The sequence below is a fragment of the Anomaloglossus baeobatrachus genome, unplaced genomic scaffold, assembly GCF_048569485.1.
Source record: "Anomaloglossus baeobatrachus isolate aAnoBae1 unplaced genomic scaffold, aAnoBae1.hap1 Scaffold_617, whole genome shotgun sequence".
In the NCBI taxonomy this organism is placed as follows: domain Eukaryota; kingdom Metazoa; phylum Chordata; class Amphibia; order Anura; family Aromobatidae; genus Anomaloglossus; species Anomaloglossus baeobatrachus.
In genome coordinates, this window is record NW_027444983.1 from 127064 (window position 1) to 135312 (window position 8249).

The 8249-nt window shown below is 46.5% G+C and overlaps 1 pseudogene; it reads left to right on the top strand.

Moving 5' to 3' along the window:
* Window positions 1-2869: 2869 nt before the first annotated feature.
* On the top strand, window positions 2870-3076 carry LOC142285772 (U2 spliceosomal RNA; annotated as a pseudogene).
* The last annotated feature ends 5173 nt before the right edge of the window (window positions 3077-8249 follow it).

The following is an 8249-nucleotide window of genomic DNA, read 5'->3' on the forward strand; positions in this document are numbered from 1 at the left end:
TAAAAACAAGGTCGAAACGTTGGATGAATTATCCTTTTGCACAAATAAAGAATTTTCAGCATTCCAAGAGTTCTTTTCTTACGTTATTGATCACTATAGTGTGCCAGAGCTATTTCTATTGAATTGACTCTTATTTTTTCTGAGCACCTGCTATATACACAGTGAGCCAGACATATTCAAGTTTCATTCAGAAGGCAGAGGGAAGCCTTAGCAGCTGAGCCTATATCTTGGCTTGTGAGCATTAGAACAGGCCGGCGATTACAGGGTAACATGAAAAATGTCCAGCTTGCATTATGACTAGAACATGACAATATCCTTTTAAGTACTAACCTATGATGCGTTCCTAAGCAGTTGATGTTATATGTTCTACATTTCATTTTCTGCATACTTTACAAGTAGTAGAATTTGCTTTGATATAGGCAACTGGATTTTCACAATGAAAAGGCAAAGGATAACGCCCGAAAAAGACGCCATACATTATGTCAGTGCCATCACTGACAAACCTGGATTGACCATGAAATACATCAATCCCCTTAAAGGTGAGTTAAAACAAGTTTTAACTAAATTGCCTTAATATTGTCATGCATTAGAATGACTGTCTTAGGTAATGATAAATATTTTCTACAGGAAGAGGAGTGTTTGCTGAAACTGAAATCGAAAAAGGGAGTTTTGTTGCAGAATATCGAGGCGAGCTCACGTATGCACTTACGATGGTAGACAACTACTCGAGATTTATGGTTGTGGTACAAGTCAAAGATCTAATGGCCCATACTGCAGCGAAGGTCTTCCAAGCAAACTTATGCAGACCTCATGGCTACTCAGAGAGAGTCCTCACAGATCAAGGCACTGCCTTTGAAGCGGAAATCTTCAAGGACTTCTGCAGCTTTTACCGATGCAGGAAGATGCGCACTACACCCTACCATGCTCAAACCAATGGTTATCAACCTGCTCAGGACTTTACCCCATATTCCAGATGTGGCCTTACAAGTGATTTATAGAGGGTTAACAATACGTTGGGATCACCGGATCTAATCTCCCTTTTTATACACCCTAAAATCTTGTTTGCTTTAGAATAAACAATAACATCATAAAGGTATAGCAGTACCGTTTCAAAGTTTCGGTGTCCCAAGCAGCATTCCATCAGCCTCTGGAAGGTTCCTGGCAAATTGCACAGCTCGAAGGGCATGCTTTTGAACTCGCAGAGACCCATCGGGGTGGCAAAGGCGGTCTTCTCCCGGTCTGCCTCAGCAACGGACACTTGCCAATAGCGACTAGTGAGATCAAGGGTAGAAAAATAATTTGCAGTTCTCAATGCAGCTAGCTATTCCTCAATACAGGGGAGTGGTGCTGTCCTTCTTCTTTAACAGGACCAACGGAGCTGCCCAGAGGCTACAACTGTCACGGATAACCCCAGCCTCCTTCATGTTGCTCAACATGTCCTTGGTACACTGGTAATGTGCAGGTAGTTTTGGCTTATATCTCTCTTTGATGGGTGGGTGTGCACTTGTGGGGATGTAGTGTTTGACCCCTTTTATTCTTCAAAAGTCTAGCGGATGTTTGCTGAAGACTTGCTCGTATTCTTGCACTAGCCTGTAGACCCCCTTCTTGTGATGTGAAGGTGTGGAGTCAGTGCCTACGTGTAATTCCTTACACCACTCCTCTGGCTGACTTGGTGAGCTGTCACTGAATGGGTGGGCTGAAGCAATGGTGGATGCTGCTGTTTGGATAGCATGTGTATCTACTGAGAACAGCTTATCAATGGTGGCAAATCGGAGCAGCTTAATCTCTTGCTCTCCGCAGTTCAACACTCTCATGGGCACTCTTCCCTTCCATATTAATGAATAAAACTATGATGTAAATAGCATATAGATACCCCACAAATGCAGATAAAAGTAGGTTATGGGAAAAGGGGGAAGAGAGAAACAGGAAAATAGTGGAATAAAGTATACCTTCCAGGTGGGAGAGGAAATGGCAGCACAGCCAGTGGAGGTGAAGCAAGGGGAGCCTGCAACTAAAGAGTTGAGAGCGTTATCACATGGTGACTGAGCCTGATTGTAACGGGAGCATAGAGGTGCCGATCCTGTCTTACCTGCGTTGGTGTAGAAGTGGGTGTCCTGTGGTGGAGTCAGCTGTGTGCAGTGGTGGCCGTGGGTTCTTTTATGTGCGACCGTAGTAATAGCTGCGCCCACTTCCTGTATGGGAGTGGAATGCAGTGAGACTAATGGAACGCACGCCTGCGCATTTGTGTTTAACGTCGCGCATGTGCAGAACGGAGAAAAGGCTGCGCTCACTTCCTAATGAAAGGGAGTGAGACGCAGCTGGGAAGGGAAGGGAAAAGATTAGGGTTTGGGGATGATGAAAGGGCTTTCTACGGGCAAGGATGGCAAAGGGTGGCAGTGACGGAAAGTCAGGCAGCCTGTCCTGTCCTGTCCTGTCCGTCCGTCTTTTTGTATCATGAATTGGAAAGACTGCAAGGGGGAGGGGAGGTGCTTGGAGGAGGAGGAGTTATTCAGATTAATTGCAGTGGGCGGCGGCTGCAAAAAGCATCATTCTTCTTGTTTTTGCTCTGCAAAACAGCCTTTTCAAGGGTTGGCTTGGGTGACAAAATGTCTTCTGTAGGCGTGGGTTTGTCTCCCTCTCCCTAAGATGTGTCCGGTATAGGCCAGGGTGCCACTCAAGGCCGTAACCAATTCGGGTTATAGCTTCTCGGCCTTTTGGCTAAGATCAAGTGTAGTTTCGGAGGACGCTACCTTGGTCGGTACTGGAAGGTGCCTGGGATTGCACGTCTGCCGGCCTTGAGGAAGTGTGTGCGCCTTCTGGTGACACATAGCCCTCTTGTGCCTGGACGGTTCCCAGGCAACGGGAGGCGATCACCTTTGTTATTTTGAAGTCCTACTGATAAACAGAAAAAAAAAAAAATTAAATCTGTTCTTATCAGTTTAATATCTGATACGTCCCCTCTCTGGGGACCATATATTAAATGGATTTTTAGAACAAGGAGATGGAAAAAATCTTGCTCTGTCCACTCCACGCATTGACCTGGTATTGCAGTACCTCCAGGACCGGTGCACCCCTTCTTAACCCAGTTTCCAAAAGCAGAACTCAATTCACCTGATTCAAATGAGCCCCATTAGTGAATTGAAAGAAAGCAAAAACTTTATATGCACCTCAATTTGGCCAATTCACTTTTCACACTTTCACCCTTTTTTTTATCTTTCACACCTTTTACTTGCTTTATTGATGCAAAAGCTGTGCCAAATAGCAAACTCATCTCCACTCAACTTGACCAACTCTGCTATGTCCCGTGCAGTATCTTATTCTCAGTCTTATCTAGATCATTTGCAATTGAATAGAATAGATCCCTTTTGGACACATTGGATTCAGCTGCTGCAGTGACTGCAGGTGTTAGAAGATGCAGACTTGGCATCAGGTGCTGTCTATCAGATTCCACTCCAATTAAAGCTTCCATTGTTTTTCGGTGTTTTCTTTGAGCAATGATGATGTCTTTAGTGATCTGTTGGCTCCCTCTCCTGGAGGAAGAGTTTGCTTGCTCTTGGACTTTCAAAAAGAGAGGTCATGATAGACATTTAGCTTCTGAGCCCAATTGGGGACAGTCATGGGTGATGAATGTTTTGCAACCTGCTGCGAAGCCTGATACCGCAATATAAGGAACGTCAAATACTAAGAATGGGCGGCCTATGAAAGAATTAGTACTTTCATTAAGCATACTTAAACGGCTAATTGGGAATAGACAAACTGTAAAAAGCCCTCTGAGAAAGCCCCTCTCTAACCTTTGTTAGTAAGCTTTTCTGTAGTCTGCCTGTTGATGTATTTTCCGTTTGAACAGTGCACAACATGAAGTGACGGAACACTGGCTTGTCACAATGTCCCCCGCTGACATCACAATAGCGCTGCTGCCTAGAAAGCCAGCTGCGCAGCAGAAGTTGCTCTTTGGGTGGGATGGTGGGCTAATGTATCTATTCCTGCTTGGTGTGAGTTTGACATGATCTAGAGCAACGAGTTCCAGCGGCTAGCGGTTGATTATTGGCTGTAATGGGGCTTTCTGGCTGGTGCCAGCCTTTCTTCTTAGCACACAGGAACCACAATCCCTACACCATGCTTCGATGGATTCTCTCATCCCAGCCCAGTAAAACTACATATTTCACACAGTTATAAGCAGCCCATGGGCATTCACCTGGATTAAAACCCATAACAGCTCATAGACCAAACAATCAATCTACCACTGGACCAAAGACAGGAAGCTAAATCCACTGCCTGCGGTAACTAACTTAATCCTATAGTCTACTCACACAACAAACCCAAGAGAAAGGAAAAAAACATGGCTTCGATTATCCATCCAATGAAAACGCATAACCATTGTGAGCCATTGGACAATGCAATTGCACACATGGTGACATGGTGCACGGCCCAATGAATCAAGTCTGTACTTCATATTCACGGTTTAAGCCCTTGGGTTCTAATGTGTCCAGAGTACATATCCAGAAAGATTCCCTTTCTTTGTGCTAAGCACAAGTCAACAATACGTTGTAAGCAGATTCTATTACCAGTCCCACACCATTTTGTGACGCATAATCGCACAGTGGCCCAATTAAGATTCCAAGTCATCGAACATGTCCCAGCCATACGCAGAGGAGGCGATAGAATTAGGAAGCTCAAAGAAAGGGAATCTTTCTGGATATATACTCTGGGCACGTTGGAACCCAAGGGCTTAAACCATGAATATGAAGAACCGACTTGATTCATTGGGCCGTGCACATTTTTTCTAACGCCCGGTTCTTTTTCGTGTTCACACTATATATGGTTCCACTATGTATGGAGTTCCATTCTTCCTTGTTTTTTATTTGTCATGTTTGTCTGATTACCTTGTCTAACAGTTTTTTCTCCCCTTTCTTTACCTTCCAGGTTCCCATAGTCACGTGAAATATCCCTGTTGCACTTGATTACGGCTCACTATTCACTATAGGATGTCTTATATCTAACATCACACTCTCACCCATCAGCACTCTATAGGTTTGTATAAGGTATGCGCTTACACATCCGGTCCTCCATAGGTATTTCCACTTATGTAGCACTATCCCTATGATCACTCATAACTCATACCCTTGTAGTCAATTACAGCCTCCTCTCTCCCCTCTCCCCTTCTCCCTTTCCATCTATAATTTTGCCAGTACAATATTAGTTTACATTAGGCACACACTCACATATTCCTTTCCTTAGTGACTTATTGTAATTCACATTCGCATACAATTCTCTATGCCTGCCCCATTACTACATTCATAACTACTTGACCCTATCCTGATACCCCTTGTCTCACCTTGTTGGTCCCTACACCTGTTATCATCTCCTTTCCTGTGTCTGTCTTGTCACACAACACATTTTAGCATATCCCTTGTGCTCCTTATTACCTGTCCTGCCTATAAGAATTATGTCCATTATGTCCATGCATGGCCCAATGAATCAAGTCTGTACTTCATATTCATGGTTTAAGCCTTTGGGTTCCAATGTGCTCAGAGTATATATCCAGAAAGATTCCCTTTCTTTGAGCTTCCTAATTCTATTGCCTCCTCTGCGTATGGCTTGGACATGTTCGATGACTTGGAATCTTAATTGGATCACTGTGTGATTATGCGTCACAAAATGGTGTGGGACTGGTAATAGAATCTGCTTACAATGTATTGTTGACTTGTGTTTAGCTCAAAGAAAGAGAATCTTTCTGGATATGTACTCTGGGCACATTAGAACCCAAGGGCTTAAACCGTGAATATGAAGTAAAGACTTGATTCATTGGGCCGTGCACCATGTCACCATGTGTCCAATTGCATTGTCCAATGGCTCACAATGGTTATGCGTTTTCATTGGATGGATAATCGAAGCCATGTTTTTTTCCTTTCTGTTGGGTTTGTTGTGTGAGTAGCCTATAGGATTAAGTTGGTTACCGCAGGCAGTGGATTTAACTTCCTGTCTTTGGTCCAGTGGTAGATGGATTGTCTGGTCTATGAGCTGTTATTGGTTTGAATGCAGGTGAATGCCCATGGGCTGCTTATGACTGTGTAAAATATGTAGTTTTACTGGGCTGGGATGAGAGAATCCATTGAAGCATGGTGTAGGGATTGTGGTTCCTGTGTGCTAAGAAGAGAGGCTGGCACCAGCCTGAAAGCCCCATTGCAGCCAATAATCACTTAATAACTTTTTCAACTTGTCATCATATGGGAGGCCTTCCATTCCTTGTAGTAGTCTAGTTGCCCGCCCAAAACTGGTTCCCATATTCCAGATGTAGCCTTACAAGTGATTTATAGAGGTGTAACAATACGTTGGGATCACGGGATCTAATCTCCCTTTTTATACACCCTAAAATCTTGTCCCAAGCAGCATTCCATCAGCCTCTGGAAGGTTCCTGGCGCATTGCACAGCTCGAAGGGCATGCTTTTGAACTCGCAGAGACCCATAGGGGTGGCGAAGGCGGTCTTCTCCCGGTCTGCCTCAGCAACGGACACTTGCCAATAGTGACTAGTGAGATCAAGGGTAGAAAAATAATTTGCAGTTCTCAATGCAGCTAGCGATTCCTCAATACGGGGAGTGGTGCCGTCCTTCTTTTTTAACAGGATCAACAGAGCTGCCCAAAGGCTACAACTGTCACGGATAACCCCAGCCGCCTTCATGTTGCTCAACATGTCCTTGGTACACTGGCAATGTGAAGGTGGTATTGGCTTATAGCTCTCTTTGATGGGTGGGTGTGCACCTGTGGGGATGTGGTGTTGGACCCCTTTTATTCCCCCAAAATCTAGCGGGCTTCCCACCGGTAACCCGCTCCCCAGCTTGGATGGATGCTGAGGGAGCCCCTTTTGCCCGCAGGCTCTGGCCCTGGGAACTGTAGCCTTGGCGGTGACTGTGCTTCCCTCTACGGTGTGAGCTGTTGCCTTCAATCGGGTCTTGACTGCTGGGAAACCCTGGAGGTTCCTGTCGCTAACGGATTTGACCGGTTTTACGGCGACTCCTAGACTGGTCGGGGTCCGTAGGCCCTGCCGGATGGTGCTGGCTTCTCTTCACTCCCCGATCTGGTACCGGCGGGCCACCGCCCATCCCCGGTCCGTACGGTTCACTCCAATCAGCCTCTCCTGCAGAAGGTCACCACCGTCTGCCAACCTTGCTGAGTGCCCGGGCCACACACCCGGACACGGTCAGTCTCCTCTCCTCTTCACTTCTCTAACTCCAAAACTGATCTCTAATCTGACTCCTTTTCCCGCCTCCAGGACTGTGAACTCCTCGGTGGGTGGGATCAACCGCCTGGCCCACCCCCTGGTGTGGACATCAGCCCCTGGAGGAAGGCAACTAGGATTTGTGTTTAGCTTCGGTGTGCCTAGCCGGAGTGTAGAGTGTGTTGGTGTAGTACCTGTGACGACCTGGCTTGTCCAGGGCGCCACATTCCCCTATAGTAAAATGCAGACCGTCCGCGGGCTGCCCGTCCATCACCGGTTTTATTTTCACAACTGAAAAAGAATAAAACGGTAAAACATGTAAAAGCATCATAAACATTTTACAACGGTACAGCTTCCGCTCTTCTCCCACCCAAACAACCTGGCCCTGATGCTGCCCCTAAGAAGCGGGCAGCACCCCTTGACCCCAGTCCAGCACCAAGTTGCCCGAGCGGGTTCTGTCTCTTTCAGGGGGCCCACGTCCAAGGGGACCCCTGAACCCCCGGAGGATCGCCACTGGTTACGGTAGTGGCGGGCCTAGGCCATCCCTTTCCTCCAGGCCCATCCTCCCAAATCAGCCTCTCCGGAGGCGGTAACGGTGTCAAGCCAACAAACATTTTTATTTACATTGCACTAAGTTTGTGGTTGCCCTGCAAGTTCTCGGGCTTGTCCGTAAGCAGTTCCTTACGCAATGGTTGCACAGTCCCTACGGGGACAACAGTTGCCGGCAACGGCCGGTTTAATCACGGTTCAATCAGGTAAACTTCTTTGGTTGATCATCTTTACTTATCATTTAAAACTTTCAAACTGGTACACTCAACACATAAAGCCCCCCCCTTTTAAAGAGTAGTTTCCCTGTACCTAAGTGGGGGTCTACCTAGGTTGGGGCGAGTGGACCTTCGGGGTCCGGTGTCAGTGGTGACAGGCAGTGGGGCAGAGGGAACAGTCAGTTCCTCCTCCCTGCTATCATGTGGGGCAGGCGGAGGCATAGGGGAGCTGGGTACAGGTACATCCCTGGGCACTGGCTCGCGGTTA